The sequence below is a fragment of the Primulina tabacum genome, chromosome 1 (assembly GCF_025594145.1).
Source record: "Primulina tabacum isolate GXHZ01 chromosome 1, ASM2559414v2, whole genome shotgun sequence".
Classification (NCBI taxonomy): domain Eukaryota; kingdom Viridiplantae; phylum Streptophyta; class Magnoliopsida; order Lamiales; family Gesneriaceae; genus Primulina; species Primulina tabacum.
Window position 1 is genome coordinate 12,200,421 of NC_134550.1, and position 18,453 is coordinate 12,218,873.

At 37.6% G+C, this 18,453-nt stretch overlaps 1 protein-coding gene across 2 annotated transcripts in view; it reads right to left on the bottom strand.

Moving 5' to 3' along the window:
* Window positions 1-14,096: 14,096 nt before the first annotated feature.
* LOC142541682 (polyadenylate-binding protein RBP47-like) overlaps window positions 14,097-18,453 on the bottom strand; it is a 28,964-nt gene continuing 24,607 nt past the window's right edge. For both annotated transcript variants that reach the window (XM_075648163.1, XM_075648158.1), the window contains 2 exons: window positions 15,100-15,181; window positions 14,097-14,434 (listed from right to left, as the gene is read on the bottom strand). The gene's annotated coding sequence lies outside the window, so the exon portion shown is untranslated. The remainder of the gene's footprint in view (window positions 14,435-15,099; window positions 15,182-18,453) is intronic.

Below are 18,453 nucleotides of genomic sequence, written 5' to 3' on the forward strand. Positions count from 1 at the left end.
GGAGTCTCACCAGCTATGTTAGGGACGGGACCTATCACGTGGCAAAGGTTCCGAGAGGTATTTCTGAAGCAGTACTTCCCGACAGCAATTTGAGTGCAGAAGCTATCAGAATTTGAAAGTTTGGTTCAAGAACCAAACATGACAGTTGTGGAGTATTCATCTAAATTTCACTTATTCGGAACTTACTCCCCAACCATCATGAGAGATAAAGCCTTGAAGATACATCGCTTCAAGAAAGGATTGAACAGCCGCATTCAATCTGCCCTTGCTGTTATCGAGCCCAACAACTTTGATGAATTGATGGGAGCCGCCATCAGGGCTGAAAACGACATCAAGAGGCGTGAAGGTGAGAACAAACTCAAACGTCCTCAGTCAAGCCAGTACCAACCGGACCAACAATTCAAGAAGCCTAGGTTCTCGAGCAATCAGTTTACCAGTGCTCCATCCAAAGGAACCACTTCTTCTAAATCAAGCAGAGAGGAATTCAAGTGCCAAACTTGTGGATTCACTCACACTGGTGAATGCCATAGGAACTCTGGAGCTTGTTTCCGTTGTGGAAAGATGGGCCACCGCATTGCTCAATGCCCTTTTCCAGATCCAAGGAATGGTCCAGCAGGAGGAACAACTCCAAACAAGCTAAGGAGAACAAGCCAAATGCTCGAGTCTATGTTATCACTCAAGAAAAGGCTGACAACTCAAATGATGTCGTAACTGGTACAACTCTAATCAATAATATACCTGCTTATGTGTTATTTGATTGTGGTACTACGCATTCATTCATGTCTAAGAGATTTGCTAAGAAGTTAGGAGCTAAGCCTGATAACTTAGAAGAACCATATAGAGTGCAACTCCTACAAATCGAATTTTAGAAACTCGTACTCTATATCGGGATATTAGTGTCGTCATAGAAAATCAGAAGTTTCAAAGCAAACCTAATCCAACTAAACATGATGGAATTCGATGTAATTCTTGGAATTGATTGGTTAGCCAAGAATCATGCTTTAGTAGACTATCATGGAAAGACGATAATCATCCAAGCTCCACATCAAGAGAGACTTTTATTTCATGGTAAGACAAAAGAACGAAAGAGTCTTCTTTCTGCTTCTCAAACTTGGAAAGCCATGAAAAGTGGAGAAGAAGTTTACCTAGCTATGTTAAGCGAGGTAAAGGAAGAAACCACACTTGCACTAGAAGAGATTCCAGTAGTACAAGAGTTTCCGGATGTCTTTCCTGAAGAACTCCCTAGCGAAATTCCCGACCGCGAAATAGAATTTGAGATTAATTTAGTACCAAACTCTACACCAATCTCAAAAGCACCATACCGAATGGCTCCGGCAGAGTTGAAAGAACTCAAAGAGCAACTTCAAGAATTGTTGGATAAGGAGCAGATCCGACCCAGTGCATCTCCGTGGGGAGCCCCTGTACTATTTATGAAAAAGAAAGACGGGAGTATGAGGTTATGTATCAACTATAGAGAATTGAACAAGATTAAAATTAAGAATAAATATCCCTCTCTCGAGGATAGATGACCTTTTCGATTAATTGAAAGGAACCAAGGTCTTTTCAAACTCGATCTGAGATCAGGATACCATCAACTGAAGGAGATGTCCCTGAAACAGCCTTCAGGACAAGATACGGCCATTACGAGTTTGCAGTGATGCCGTTTGGACTGACCAATGCTCCAGCAGCATTCATGGACCTCATGAATAGAGTCTACAAACCATACCTCGATAGGTTCGTGGTCTATTCATCGATGACATTCTGATATATTCTTCAAGTGAGGAAGACCACAAAGAACATCTTCGTCTCACCCTCCAAAAGCTGAGAGAAAAGGAACTGTATGCCAAGTTCAAGAAATGTGAATTCTGGCTAGAGAGCGTCACATTCAGCATCACATTCTTGGGACACATAATATCAGCATCAGGAGTCTCTGTGGACCCTAAGAAAGTAGAATCAATCTCAGATTGTGCTAGACCAAAGACTGTGACAGAAATTCGAAACTTCTTGGGATTAGCAGGCTATTACCAAAAATTGTTGAAGGATTCTCTTCAATAGCAATACCTCTCACCAAACTCACACATAAGAACTTACAATTTTAATGGATTGAAGATTGTGAGAAAAGCTTCGAGACTTTGAAGAAAAAGCTTACCTCCACGCCAGTGTTGGTATTGCCAACTGAAGGTAAAGACTTCACCATCTACAGTGATGCATCTAAAGAAGGTTTAGGATGTGTACTCATGCAAGAGGGAAGGGTGATTGCATACGCGTCGAGACAGTTGAAGCCGTATGAACAGAATTACCCAACACATGACCTTGAACTAGCTGCAGTGGTGTTCACACTAAAACTTTGGAGAAATTATCTTTATGGAGCCAAGTGTGAGATTTTCACTGATCACCAAAGTCTCAAATATTTGTTCAATCAAAAGGAACTAAATATGAGACAAAGATGATGGATTGAACTCATGAAGGATTACGACTTGACGATAAGCTACCACCCAGGCAAAGCCAACAAGATAGCAGATGCTTTAAGTCGAAAGAATACTAGTAAGGTGATCCTGGCGTCACTTTCAGTACAACCATGTCTTCGAGAGACAATCAAGATAAGTCAAGATACAGATTTTGCTTTGGTGAAACTGAAAGAGCAAGCTAAAGAAGGGAAAAACACCAGATTTTGAGACGGATAACAAGGGAATCTTGTGGATGAAAGGACGATTGTGCGTACCAGACATCGACAATCTTCGACAAGAAGTAATGTCTAAAGCATATAAGTCAAAATTTTTAGTCCATCCTGGCAGTACAAAGATGTACAGAGACATGAAGAAGAATTCCTGGTGTAATGGAATGAAAATGGATGTTGCGATATTTGTTTCCAAGTGTCTTATGTGCCAACAAATCAAAGCAGAGCACCAAAGACCTGGGGGACTTCTTCAACCTCTAGAGATTCTGGAATGGAAATGACAACATATCTCCATGGACTTTGTTGTCGGATTACCAAAGTCTAGACAAAGTCATGATGGCATCTGGGTAATCGTAGATTGACTCACTAAATCTGCGCATTTCTTACCTGTCCGCATGAACTATAATTTGGACAAGTTAGCCACATTGTACATAAATGATATCGTGCGATTACATGGAGTTCCAGCTAGCATACTGTTAGACAGAGATCTTAGGTTTACATCTCGATTTTGGAAGAGCTTTCAACAAGCTATGGGGACGAAAGTTACTCTTAGTGCGGCATATCACCCTCAAACTGATGGCCAAACTGAGAGGACAATAAAAACTCTTGAGGATATGTTGAGAGCGTGTGCTCTAGACTTCAAGGGTACTTGGAGCGAACATCTGCCCTTAATCGAGTTCGCATACATTAATAGTTACCACAGTAGTATTGAAATGGCACCATACGAAGCTCTGTATGGACGAAAGTATCGATCACCACTGTATTGGGATGAAGTAGGGGAAAAAGCCATCGTTGGACCCGAACTAATCCAAGAAATAGTGGATAAAGTTGCTATGATCAAAGAGCGACTAAAAGCTGCACAAGATTGACAGAAAAGCTGGGCTGACCTTAAAAGAAGACCCGTGGAATTGGTAGTGGGCGAAAAGGCAAATGTGAAAGTTTCACCCATGAAGGGTGTAATCCGATTCAATAAGGCTGGAAAACTGAATCCCAGATATGTTGGACTTTTTGACATTCTAGAGAAAGTGGGAACACTTGCTTACATATTAGCACTTCCCCCTGAGATGTCAAGGATCCATAATGTTTTCCACATTTCACAGTTAAGAAGATATATTTTCGATCCAAGTCATGTCCTTGAAGCTGGACCACTATTGGTTGAGAATAATCTGAATGAAAAACTGAAGTATGAAGAAATTCCGATTCGAATTGTGGATAACAAAGACCAAGTACTGAGACGACAAACTATTCCATATGTCAAAATAAAATGGTCCAATCACACCGAAAGAGAAGCTACTTGGGAATTGGAAGAAAAGATACGAAAACGATACCCTTACCTCTTTGAGGATCAGGTATAGCCAAGTTTCGGGGACGAAACTTCTTATAAGGAGGGAGGGATGTGAGAACCTGAATTTCCAGCAGTAGCTAGCATATTTCAGAAGCTAACAATTCCAATAGCAACTAATATTCTAGAAGCTGGTAGTTTTCCAGCAGACAAAATTCCAGCAGATAGAATCCAGCAGCAGACAGTTACTGATTCTGCTTATGACTTGTAACTGAAGCTGTTAACACGGAATAAAGGTTGTTAAAGGCATATTATGACCATTTATTTGGGAGGCTAACAGTCAGAAATTTGCTTATAAATAACACCATCAAATCTCTGAATTGGTGTTACACAAATCTTGAGTATCACTTGAAAATTCGAGTTAAGAGTGCGCCTATTTTCGAGCAGTAGAAACCAGTAGCAAGAACAAGCAGATTCTAGATTTCGACCGAAACTTTCTAGCAACCCTCATGGGTTTCATCTGGCACAAGGGCACTAGTCCACAAATGTTCATAAAAGCTGAACAACTCGTTTTTTATCCATATCACCATTTCGTTTAAGGGTTATCATTTCAGCAATAGTATATATCTATGTAATCTATCAACACGTTCCCTATCTGAAAATACCACAATCATTTCCATGTTACCGGTCTTGTTTTTTAAGATAACAGGTAAATTAATGCGCGCAGCGATTCCATTTAAGATGCTGACAGTTTGATTTGTGATTTTGTTGTTTCTGAGGATTATATCAACATACGCAATGACTGACATAACTCTCTCCAGTTATTTAGAAATCTTGAGTTTTGTACTTTGGAAAGCTCGTCAACCTGTTAACCAAAAAGGTAAGAATCATCAAAATATCTTCCGTTAATATTAGCATAATTTGTTGTCCTATTCAAAGTAAGAAAATCCAACACCAGCTGTAGAATCCAAGAACAGCATATTTGCAGCTACAATAAATTTCAAGAAATATAATACATGGAAGTAGATCGATTCAAGAAACAAAAAACCAAGTCCAATCAATGCTACGGCCCAAGTCCAATCAAATAGAATATATGGAAGTAGATCGTTTCAAGCATTGTTGTTGTGACATAATGTTTCTCCACTAGGATTCATTTGAAACGGCCCAAGTCCAATCAATGCTACGGCCCCAATAGAAGAACAGCCTAATAACCCAAAACACGTTGAAAATAATCGCTTAAAAACCAGAAAACCCTCTTATTTCAAATCACTTTCCCCCATTAAACCGCAGCACCGGTCGCTCATTTGAAGGATCCTCAGACTCAATAAACCAATAAAATAGTGCTCACCCTGCTTTAGGATCAACTGTTACATAACCAAATAGTGAAAAAAGTTCATTTCTTGTTGACCAAGAAACCTCGATATTTTAACAGATTCTTTTAGTCACTTACGAGATTCAACTAAAATCGGGGAATACTCAGTTAACAAGGAAACTATATGTTTCATAAGTCTCGGAGCTGAAAACTTGGCTTTACAATTGGTGTTGAATCCCACCGAATCTGTTTCACTAACGGTAATCAATTATTAACCATTGCTAAACTGAGCTCAGTCTCTACCGTCATGAATGGTTTTTGGTCTTTGCTAGTTGCTTAGTGTTTAGTAGTAGCTGTGAAGACCCAAAATTTTGCATTACAAAGAGACAAAATACCAAGTTGATTTTAGTTTTGCATTAAAGATGAATTTTGTCATGGAGGATAAAAAATTACATGTAATAAATCATGCAACTTTTGGCATGGATGATAATAAATAGCATTCAATAAACCATTCAACCTTTGGGATAGAGGAGAATAAATTACATGTCATAAATCATGCAACCTTTGGCATGGAAGAGAAATGCCTAAAGTCACATTGGTGCTTATAAATGAGTGAAATCACACCAAAACATCATCAAAAGTTCTCTCCAAAAATTGTAATTTTCGAGTACAAAAATTCTGCCCAATTTCAGAAAGTTTGCTCATTGTTTTACACGTCCAAATCAGATCTCCACCATTCAGAATATGCCTACACGTGTTTGGAGCAACATATCCAAAATTCAGACCGATCCAACGGTTCAATTAGGTGCAAACATTTTTGCAAGATGACTGATTTTTCAGTGTCAAACTCCAACTTTCATTCCAAGATTTTTGGAACAATCTTTCAAGTAAGTGAGTTTTTTCTATGTATTTCTTTATAACTTAAAATTTGTATAAGTATGACATGCTTGTATGTGTGTCAAATCATTTTCGAAAAATGCTATATTATGTATGATATAAATCTCGATCGATGTACGATATGTTCTTCTGGTCTCGACGTTCTTTGAATCTGCTGAGTCCTCTCATAATTTGATAAGTACTGTTTGATGAATCTTATTTTGTAATACACTGTTATGATTCGAGTTGGATATGGAACGACGATTGTAAATTCTGTTATAGACCCCATCAGTGGGTATAAAACTGTATTATGGCCCCCATCAGTGGGTATAAAACTGTGTTTTGGCCTCACCCCTTAGAGGACTAACATATGGGGGACAATTTGACCATGGAGGACAAGATGAATAATAGTGTTCCTTTTGTTCCGATCTGTTCTGTTTTGATAAGTTTTGTTTCACCTTTTGAGTCTCTTTCGGTTAATGTTTGATATGATAAGTTTTGAAAGTCTGTTAAAAGATGTTTTAAAATTATCTTTATATGTAATTGTGGTAATCGATCGGCCCCCACTTGCTGAATGTTTCTCAAAGCACTCACCCCTTACATCTCTCCCCAGATAAGAATGAAGAACAATTGAACGAGAAGGAACATGAGACATTCTGGGGCTGGTGATCACACCAAAAGATCTAGACTCAAGACTTTGTATTTATTTTGCTTCCGCAATTCTGATGTAATTTCATTTTGTTGTCATTGTAAAGACAATATTTATTTATGAAAAAGACTGGTGTTTGGCTATTTGCTACGAGGCTTAATTATTTTCATATAAATTGATAAACAATGCCGGATGTCACCGACTCCTCGATCTCGGGGCATGACATTTTAGTGGTATCAGAGCCGCTAGGTTCATAATCCGGCTGGGAGTTTGATAGACAAATTTTGGCGAAGTCAAATTTTAGCAAAAGCCCATGCCTTCCCATCCAAATCATTCTAATATATCACAATCATCTTCTTTTGTTTAAATCTTCGAATTTAAGATGTCATCATAATTGGATGGCTTATACTTTCGCATAGATTCTCGAAACTCAATCTTGTCAACTGCTTTCAATCTGTGCGAAATTACCCATTCTTTCCACTTTTCGAAAATCTCATTCTGTTTGATCCAAATACCTTGCTTTTCTGATAATGAAATTTTGATCCCTTTTTCATTCGATATGTATTGGAATTTTCCACCCCTTGTACTCGTGCTCAAGCCACCCTTCGCATGCGTAAACTTATCATTGAAAACTAAGTATGAGAAATTGAAACCCTAAAAACTCAACTCGCTAGAGGAAAACAAGATAAACAAGAAATCTTGGAGATTAGGAACCTGCTTCAAACTGATGTACAATGTCTCACCCATTATCTTGATCGAGCAGAGAGCCGGCTCGCCCTAACCCTACGTAATCCATCTCACGTGGTACGACTAGTTTCCACTAACCGAAAGTTGATAGTAAGGATTGAAACTGAGAATGATCTTGCTAACCGCTCTCGTCATCAACAAGAAGACCTTGCTAGAAAACAAGAACATTATATCGCCAAGCTTAATGGCGCTATGGATAGACTGCAAGAACAAAATAACCATATGTACCTTGTCGTGGAAAACGTGAAAGAAGAAGAAGAAGAAAAAGTACCTATGGATGTAGTGGAAAAAGAACAGTGATGATGGAGAGATGATAAGATAGGCTAGACTGGTATTATGGTTATATGATACGAAAAGAAAGAAGTGTAACATTTCTTTGGGAATGTACAAAGATAAGTTGAATTATATTTTTGGGAATGTATCTATCAGATATAAGTTGACTTATATTTTTGGAAATACACCTATCTGATATAAGTTGACTTAAATTTTTGGGAATTTACCTATCGAAGATAAACTTTTGACTTAAGATGAAATGTTTGACTCGGGGATAATAAATTATTTATGAAAATATGAGATAAGTATTATATAAGTTTTGATATTCAGATGTAGAAGTTAAATTTTGTGTCAATAATTAACGGTATGTACATTAAATTTGGGATGCTAAGTGCTAAATTTAAATATGTAGGATTTTGTAATATCTTATGAAGGTAATAAATAATATATATTAAGAAATTTATATTATTTTAGGTCATTTCCTTATGAAAATAAAGTAAGATATTGATTGGCATCGAGGAAGTGTAGCATGCATAATAAGTTCTGACTCTTCTTATAGTACAAAAAAAATGGAAATTTGAGGAGAAAGACATCCAACGAAACTTGTTTGTGTTAAAGCATGCTGGGCTCATAGTCTTGATTAAGGAAAAATTTAGTAAAAGAAGAATTATTTGAGGAATTAGTTTCTTCCGTACAAGGTTGAAAGAAATTTTAACTAGGTTATAATTATTGGGACTTAAGTCAATAGGCTGATAAGGAGTTATGTTTAAGATTCTATGTTGGTTTTAAGTTTTGAGATAATAATCGTGATAATTTTAAGATAGAATAAAATAAGTATGGATACACATATATTCAGTGCCGATTTTATTCAGTGTACTATGAGAATTGATTGATTGGAAAAGAATCATGCAATGGTAGATTGTTGGGGTAAGAATACCAAACTCCAATCCAAGAATAAATCGTATTTCATGACAAGGATAAGGAAACTAAATCCTTCCTTTCTGCTTCTTAGACTTAAAATGCCATGGAGTATGGCGAAGAAATCTAACTAGCAATGATCAGCGAAGTAAATGACGAAGTTACTCTGAAGATAGAGGATATTCCAGTTATTCAGGAATTTCCGGACGTCTTCCCTGAAGAATTGCTTGGCACGATTCCTGACCGTGAAGTGAAGTTTGAGATCAACTTTATCCCTGGGGCTACACCAATCTCAAAAGCTCCATATAGAATGGCCTCCGCATAGTTAAATGAACTAAAGGATTAACTCCAAGAGTTGTTGGATAAAAAGCAAATCCGACCCAGTGCATCTCCGCGCGGAGCCCATGTACTATCTGTGAAAAAGAAAGACGGGAGTATGAGATTATGTATCGACTATAGAGAGTTGAATAAGATTACAAATAAGAATAAATACCTTCTCCCTAGGATAGATGACCTTTTCGACCAATTGAAAGAGCCAAGGTCTTTTCAAAACTCAATCTGTGGTCAGAATACCATCAACTGAAGGTCAAAGCAGAAGATATTCCTAAAACAACCTTCAGGACAAGATACGGCCATTACGAGTTTACGGTAATGTCGTTTGGACTGACCAATGCTCCAGCAGCATTCATGGACCTCATGAATAGAGTCTTCAAACCATAACTCGATAGGTTCATGCTCGTATTCATAGACGACATCCTGGTGTACTCACCAAGTAAGGAGGATCATGATAAAAATCTTCGTCTCACCCTACAGATACTCAGAGTAAAAGAACTGTATGCAAAATTTAAGAAACATGAATTTTGACTAACAAGTGTCACCTTCTTGGGACACATAATCTCTGAAATAGGTGTCTCAATAGACCCCAAGAAAGTAGAGGCAATTGTGGACTGGCCTCGACCAAAATCAGTAAGTGAGATTCGAAACTTTTTGGGTTTAGCTGGATATTATAGGAAATTCGTTGAAGGATTTTCAACCAAACTCACACAGAACAAAAAAAAACTCAAGATTCATTTGGAGCGAAGAATGAGAGAAGAGTTTTCATATTTTTAAAAGAAAACTTGCATCTACACCAGTGCTAGTACTTCCCGAAGATGGCAAGAACTTCACCATATTTAGTGATGCATCAAAGGGAGGATTAGGGTGTGTACTTATGCAGGAAGGTCAAGTAATGGCCTACGCATCAAGGCAATTGAAACCTTATGAGCAAAATTACCCAACTCATGATCTTGAGTTAGCAGCCATCGTATTTGCACTAAAAATATGGAGACATTATCTATATGGTGCTAAATGCGAGATATTCACCGATCATCAAAGCATCAAATACTTACTCACTCAAAAGGAATTAAACATGAGGCGGAGATAGTGGATTGAACTCTTGAAGGATTATGATATAACAATCAACCGCTATCTGGGTAAAACCAATAAGGTAGCAGATGCCTTGAGCCAAAGAGACTTAAGAAAAGTAAATTTATCGGCTCTTTCAACTCAACCATGCCTTCAAGAAACCATCAAGCTGAAGCAAAATCACGATCCTTCCATAGCACATATTGAGGAGAAACTTCAAGAAGGAAAAGCTCAAGAATTCCAACCCGATGAGAGAGGCGTCCTGTGGATGAAAGGACGTTTGTGTGTACCAGGCCTCGATGAGATAAAATGAGAAGTAATGTCTGAGGCACACAAGTAAAATTTCTCAATTCACCCTGGGAGCACCAAAATATATCGAGACTTGAAACATAATTACTGGTAGAATGGAATGAAGAATGACGTAGCTGACTTTGTCGCTAAATGCCAAATTTGTCAACAGGTCAAAGCCGAACATCAACGACCCAGAGGACTTCTACAACCGCCAGAGATCCCAACATGGAAATTGGAGCACATTTCCATGGATTTTGTGGTAGGATTACCAAAGTCAAGACAAAACCATGATGGGATCTAGGTTATCATCGATCGACTGACCAAATTGGCACACTTTTTACCGGGGCGAATGAACTAAAACCTAGATATATTAGCCACTTTGTACATGGACAACATAGTAAGATTAGACGGAGTTCCAGCAAGTCTACTACCTGATAGGGATCCAAGGTTTGTGTTCCGATTCTGGAAAAGTTTCCAAGAAGCCATGGGAACCAAAGTCACCCTCAGCACATCCTATCACCCGCAAACAGATATCCAAACCGAAAGAACAATTCAAACCTTAGATGACATGTTGAGGGCGCATGCTCTAGATTTCAAAGGAAATTGGAGTGAGCATCTACCTTTAATAGAGTTTGCATACAATAACAGCTATCACAGCAGCATAGAGATGGCCCCTTATGAAGCACTCTATGGAAGAAAATGTAGATCGCCCCTGTATCGTGAAGAAATCGGGGAGAAAGCCATCACCGGGCCTGAACTAGTGCAGATCACGATTGAGAAGGTAGCTATCATTAGGGAGAAACTCAAAGCGGCTCAGGACCGACAAAAGAGTTGGGATGACTTGAAGAGAAGGTCGTTGGAATTTGAAGTCGGAGAGAAAACCTATGTCAAGGTTTCACCTATGAAGATAGTGGTCCGCTTCAAAAAATCGGGAAAATTGAACCCAAGATACGTCGGACCCTTCGAAATTCTGGAAAGAATCGGAACCCTAGCTTATCGACTAGCCTTGCCGCCTGACATGTCAAGAATCCATAACGTCTTCCATGTTTCGCAACCAAGAAGATATATTCCCGACTCGATTCATATTCATGAGGTTGCACCACTGCTACTCGACGACAACCTAAATGAAGAATTGAAATTCATATCCGTATAGTGGACACCAAAGAACAAGTGCTACGTCACCGCACCATCTCGTACGTGAAAATACAATGGTCTAATCATACCGAAAGAGAAGATACTTGGGAACTTGAAAAAAGAATGCGCAGACATCACCCCTACCTTTTTAATGACCAAGCTAATTCAAGTTTCGAGGACGAAACTTTAAACAATGAGGGAAGGATGTGAAGACCCAAAATTTTGCATTACAAAGAGACAAAGTACCAAGTTGATTTTAGTTTTGCATTGAAGATGAATTTTGTCATGGAGGTTAAAAAATTACATGTAATAAATCATGCAACATTTGGCATGGATGATAATAAATAGCATGCAATAAACCATGCAACCTTTGGGATGGAGGAAAATAAATTACATGTCATAAATCATGCAACCTTTGGCATGGAGGAGGAATACCTAAAGTCACATTGGTGCCTATAAATAGTGCCAAAGTAATGAGTGAAATCACACCAAAACAACATCAAAAGTTCTCTCCAAAAGTTGTAATTTTCGAGTACAAAAATTCTGCCCAATTTCAGAAAGTTTGCTCATTGTTTTACACTTCCGAATCTGATCTCCACCATTCAGAATATGCCTACACGTGTTTGGAAGCAACATATCCAAAATTCAGACCGATCCAACGGTTCAATTAGGCGCAAACATTTTTGCAAGATGACTGGTTTTTCAATGTCAAACTCCAACTTTCATTCCAAGATTTTTGGAACAATCTTTCAAGTTAGTAAGTTTTTTCTATGTATTTCTTTATAACTTAAAATTTGTATAAGTATGACATGCTTCTATGTGTGTCAAATCATTTTCGAAAAATGCTATATTATGTATGATAAAAATCTCGATCGATGTACGATATGTTCTTCTGGTCTCGACGTTCTTTGAATCTGCTGAGTCCTCTCATAATTCTGATAAGTATTGTTTGATGAATCTGATTTTGTAATACACTGTTATGATTCGAGTTGGATATGGAACGACGATTGTAAATTTTGTTATGGCCCCCATCAGTGGATATAAAACTGTGTTTTGGCCTCACCCCTTAGAGGACTAATATATGGGGGACAATTTGACCATGGAGGACAAGATGAATAATAGTGTTCCTTTTGTTCCGATCTGTTCTATTCTGATAAGTTTTGTTTCACCTTTTGAGTCTGATTCGGTTAATGTTTGATATGATAAGTTTTGAAAATCTGTTAAAAGATGTTTTAAAATTATCTTTATATGTAATTGTGGTAATCGATCAGCCCCCACTTGCTGAGTGTTTCTCAAAGCACTCACCCCTTACTATCTCTCCCCAGATAAGAATTGAAGAACAATTGAACGAGAAGGAACATGAGACATTCTGGGGCTGGTGATCACACCAAAAGATCTAGACTCAAGACTTTGTATTTATTTCGCTTCCGCAATTCTGATGTAATTTTCATTTTGTTGTCATTGTAAAGACAATATTTATTTATGAAAAAGACTGGTGTTTGGCTATTTGCTACGAGGCTTAATTGTTTTCATGTAAATTGATAAACAATGTCGGATGTCACCGACGCCTCGGTCTCGGGGCGTGACAGTAGCTACTATCACTTCTACATACCACCTTCGTGTTATGATTTTTTTTTTGGTCGTTGCTAGTTGCTTAGTGTTCTACATACCACCCTCGTGTTGTTAGTCGGGCTGCGTGCTTTTTTCTACCGCATAACTTAGGCCTACTGGGTTCGGTCGACCCTACCCCTGCGGGCACTGCCTGCAGGGGTCGATCCAACGGCTCGGATTTTTTCGAGCCAATTTTTTTTTTTTTTTTACATGGAGGTGGGCCCGGATCACTCATGTGGAGTGATCCGGGCCGTTCATTGCCCGTGCAGGCAGTGCCTGCACGGGTAGGATGAAACAAACCGGCCCACTGGCACTTCAAGAACTTAGTTGTCAAATCTAATTTTTATGTGTTTCTACTTTATTTCATTGGCAATTTATTGTTTTATGATTGCAGCAAATTCTAGTGTACTTTTTGACCTTACTTGTGCTGTATATGTAAATTTCTAATCGATCGATATTTATTGTTTCACGGGCTAAAAAACTTTCTCAATGATTTCAATATTTTAATGTATCATTTGACTCATGATGTAAAATAACATAGAGTTGATATTTTCATTTTTCCTCAACATTTTATATATCTTATGTTCTTATATAATATAAGGATTATAAAGAGTTATTATTTACATTTCATTTTTTTTTATTTACACTCTACTTTATAAATAAATTTTATGCACTAAATGAAGTGTCAATCGTCAAAATACCTTATACAGCTAGATCGTAGCACAAGCATCGGTTCCCAAAAAGTCATTTGATTCATATATCCATATCCAGATATTCAAGCGATAAAGTACACATGTGAGAAAATAGATCATTATGAAAAGTAAAAGAGTGAAAAAATATAGGACTAGAAACCATATCAGTATATCACCAAGGAAAAATCTCATCACAGTTTCAAAATTTGGCTTGTAGAGGAACGCCAAGAAAAAAGTAAAAAGGTAGTCTCACGTGATATTTAATCCAGCTACAAAATTCATGAAACAGTCTATGATTTTAAGTTCGTTCGACAATATATATGCAAGTCTCAGTACATGCGAGGGCATCACATTAATGCTACAAAATCCTTTATAGGAGACTTCGTTTTTCTGAGTTCATTTGACGATAACTCTGCTAACTCTCAGAACAATTGCAGAATATATTAGTTCACTGCTGGCTGCTGATGGTTAGCGTAACCCTTTGAAGCAGCCCTGTAAGATGTAGTCTTGGTGTGTCCATATCCATTGTTAACTTGTTAGCCATAGTATGTGCCATTATTAGAATCCACTCCCATCTGCAAAGCGAAAAGGGTGTACAGAGAAGGCAATATTACAGGGTGAATTTGATAGGAAACATGCAAAAAAGAAACATCAACTCTCTTTCTAGTGCAGCATATTGTTGATACAATTTGAGGTGCTAAATTCTGCAGTTATAGTCTTCAGTATATATTTTGAATCTTTGATGCATGGGCATTTTGACATTGGTGAAGAACTATATCTATATTTCCCTCTTTTAATTATCAGAAGAATTGTCACAGAAAATATTAAAAAAGATGGGTCTTGTGTAAACAGAAAATATTTAAAAAGATGGTGAGAGTGTACCTTTTCTACTTCTCCATTCAACATAAGCTTAAAGAAGTGACTGAGCAGAAAATATAGAGATACATGACTAGTCACGTTTCAGCCAAATGTTTTGTTTCGAAGAAACAAAAGTCAAATTTCAATTTCAAGCCGTTAAAAGGTATTGAGTTTCAGAGGATGTAATGACTAATGAGGACAACTACACTTGTGAACTTTATTTTCTTATCTGTGTATTAAATGGTAATTTGACATGTGGGTTCAAGTGGTGAAGGCTTTACAGTTAAATGGGAAAGGAATGAGATTCTCCAAGGTGGAAATATCCCAATCACTCAAAATGAAATAAAATGGAAGATTTACCTGTTTGTTTAGCACATTTCGACCCCAAGAAAGACGAAATGTCTGCTTGCCAATAACAATGCCGCTTAATCTCTGAATTGCTTCCTCTGCATCGCTTCTGTTCAAATGGTATTTTAAAAGGGTCACGCCATGCTAATGTAACCGCCACATGCATCAACTTTCTTGGTAGCAAAAATTCGATAACATTCCATGTTTTTTTATTGAGGGCCTAACATCCAGAATTTTAATTTAGAACACCCCTATTTAGTGAATAATAATATACTATTGGAAAAAAAAAACATCCATCGCCACAAAAGCATGTATGACAAGAATCACGACTTTTATTCTATTTTTTTAAAGAATTTTGTGATATCTCAAATATGGTGTATTGTACACTATATGATAGGGAAAACACAGTTGAGTAGAAGATACTACATATAGGAAGATGGACAAGCGCCCGGATAGTTAAGAGACCAGTAGACTCAGTATAGGATAAGTGATAGGAATTGAGAATAAGAATGAAAGCAAAAGACGTTTTATTTGCACTTGTTTTCTTATTTCTGCTTCAAAAGGAAAATGACGTGCCTGTATATAGGCTTACAAAAAAAACAACTTCCTAAGATATCTCAACTAACAAGGGGATTATTATGGCACTAGCCAACCATCTAGAAACTAATAAAATTGATAAATGACTTGGTCAAGTTTGAATTACTTCTCAACACCCTCCCTTAATTCAAACCTGCAGACACCAAGCTGAGATCTTAGATAAACATGTTTTTCTCTAGGAAGAGACTTTGTCAGGATGTCTGCAACTTGCTCCTCTGTATTGCAGTAAGATAAACCAACTTTCCCTTCAGCTACAAGTTCTCAGATGAAGTGAACACGAATACTGATATGCTTGGTCCTGCTATGAAAAGCAGGATTTTTAGTCATAAAAATTGCTGCTTTATTATCACAAAAGATCTCAGTTACTTCTTTTTGTTCATGACCAAGTTCTTCAAGAATTCTTCGCATCCATACTGCCTGACATGCTGCTGAAGTTGCAGATACATATTCACCTTCTGAAGATGACAAAGCTACTGTTGCTTGTTTTTTTGAGCTCAAAGAGATGGCACCTGAACCAAGATTGAATGTATAACCTGTTGTGCTCTTTCGATCATCCAAGCACCCGGCCCAATCGCTGTCAGTAAAGCCCCTTAATTTAAATTTAGCAACTTGACTGTACCATAGACCAAAATCAATTGTTCCAGCAATGTAACGCAATACTCTTTTGGCTGCTCCAAGATGATGCTTTGACGGAGAATGCATAAATCTTGAAATTACCCCCACCGAATAAGCAATGTCTGGTCTGGTGTGAATTAAATATATTAAACCCCCCACTAAGCTCCTGAAATATGTTCCATCAGCTGGTTCAGTTTCGTCGTTAAGTTGCAATTGCTCATTCGAATTCATTGGTGTGTCTGCAACTTTACAATTGAGCATATTAAACCTCTTTAGAATATCAGTAGCATATTTCTTTTGATGGACAAAAATCCCATCATCAGTTTGATTCACTTCCAAACCAAGACAGTAGTTCAATATACCCAAATCTGACATCTCAAATTTGTTCTTCATACTATCTTTGAATTCTTTAATAAAACAGGAAGTACCCATGTAGATAATATCATCTACATATAAGCAAACAAAGAGAAAATCGTTACCAGCTTTCTTCAAATAAAGTGGGGGTTCATTTTTGCTTCTCTTAAAGTCATTTTCTTGAAAGTAAGAATCGATCTTGCTGTACCATGCACGCGGGGCTTGCTTTAAGCCATATAAAGCCTTTTTCAACCTGTACACCTTTCTCTCTTCACCATGAACAACAAAGCCTTCAGGTTGAGTTACATAAACTTCTTCTTCCAACTCACCATTTAAAAAGGCAGACTTAACATCAAATTGATGAACAACCAATCTTAATTGAGCAGCTAAGGCTAGAAGAGTTCTTACTGTTTCAAAGCGGGCTACGAGAGAGAAAGTATCTTCATAATCGATACCTTGCTGCTGTGAGTATCCCTTGACCAAGAGTCTTGCCTTGTATTTATGAATTTCTCCATCAGAATTATACTTAGTTCTGAATACCCACTTTACTCCAATGACATTTTTTCCTTCTGGCAACTCCACCAATTCCCAAGTTGCATTTTTGTTAATTGCCTCCAATTCTTCTTTCATTGCTGTCCACCATTCTTCTTTGCTTACAGCTTCTCCAAAGTTTGTAGGATCAGCTACAGATAAAACTTGGGTACCCTCATAAATATCTGCTAATGATCTGAATTTTCTCGGTGGAGTTTCATCATTTGATGAGTTATTGCTGTTGGAGTTAGAGGATATGGAAGTCGTTGTTGAGGTTGAGCTGACAAATTCAGGTGTGTTCTGTAGAACTTCATATTCAGTTGTGTCAACATTAATACCATCTGATTCTTCATTCCATATCCATCTTGAATTTTCATCAAAAACAACATTCCTGCTAATAATCACTTTGCCACTTTTTGGGTTATATAGCCTATATGCTTTAGATTGATCACAATAACCAACAAAAATACATTTTACTGATTTATCATCAAGCTTACGACGATTGTGTGAATCAATTAAAACATATGCAATACAACCAAAGATACGTAAGTGGCTTACCGAGGGCCTTCTTTCTTTCCACGCTTGATAAGGAATCTGATTCAGAACAACTTTTGTTGGAGATAAATTTAGAAGATAAATTGATGTGGCTACTGCTTCTGCCCAAAATACATTCGGAAGACTTTTGGCTTTCAACATGCTTCTTGCCATCTCTACTACCGTGCGGTTCTTGCATTCTGCCACACCGTTTTGTTGTGGTGTATAAGGCGCCGTCAATTCCCTGTGAATGCCATTTTCTTCACAGAATAAAGAGAATTCTTTAGATAAAAACTCACCACCTCTATCGGTTCAAAGCACCTTAATCGATGTGCCACTTTGCTTCTCAACACAGGCCTTAAACTTCTTAAAATTTGAGAATGTTTCTGACTTGAGTTCTTGAAAATATACCCAACTCATGCGGCTGTAATCATCAGTAAAGAGTAAGAAATATCTGCTCCCGCTAAATGATGCAGTTTCCATTGGACCACATAAGTCAGCATGCACTAACTCAAGAGTTTTAGATGCTCTCCAAGACCTGCCTACAGAAAAAGGACGCTTGCTCTGCTTTCCATATACACAACCTTCACATAACTCAAGTGAATCAATTTGAGGCAGCCCATTCACCATTTCTTTTTCATTTAACAATTTCAGACCCTTGACATTTAAATGTCCATACCTTAAGTGCCATAGTGTGGATTCATCCTTTTCTTTAACAGCAAGAGCATAACTCTCTACACTAGAAAGTTC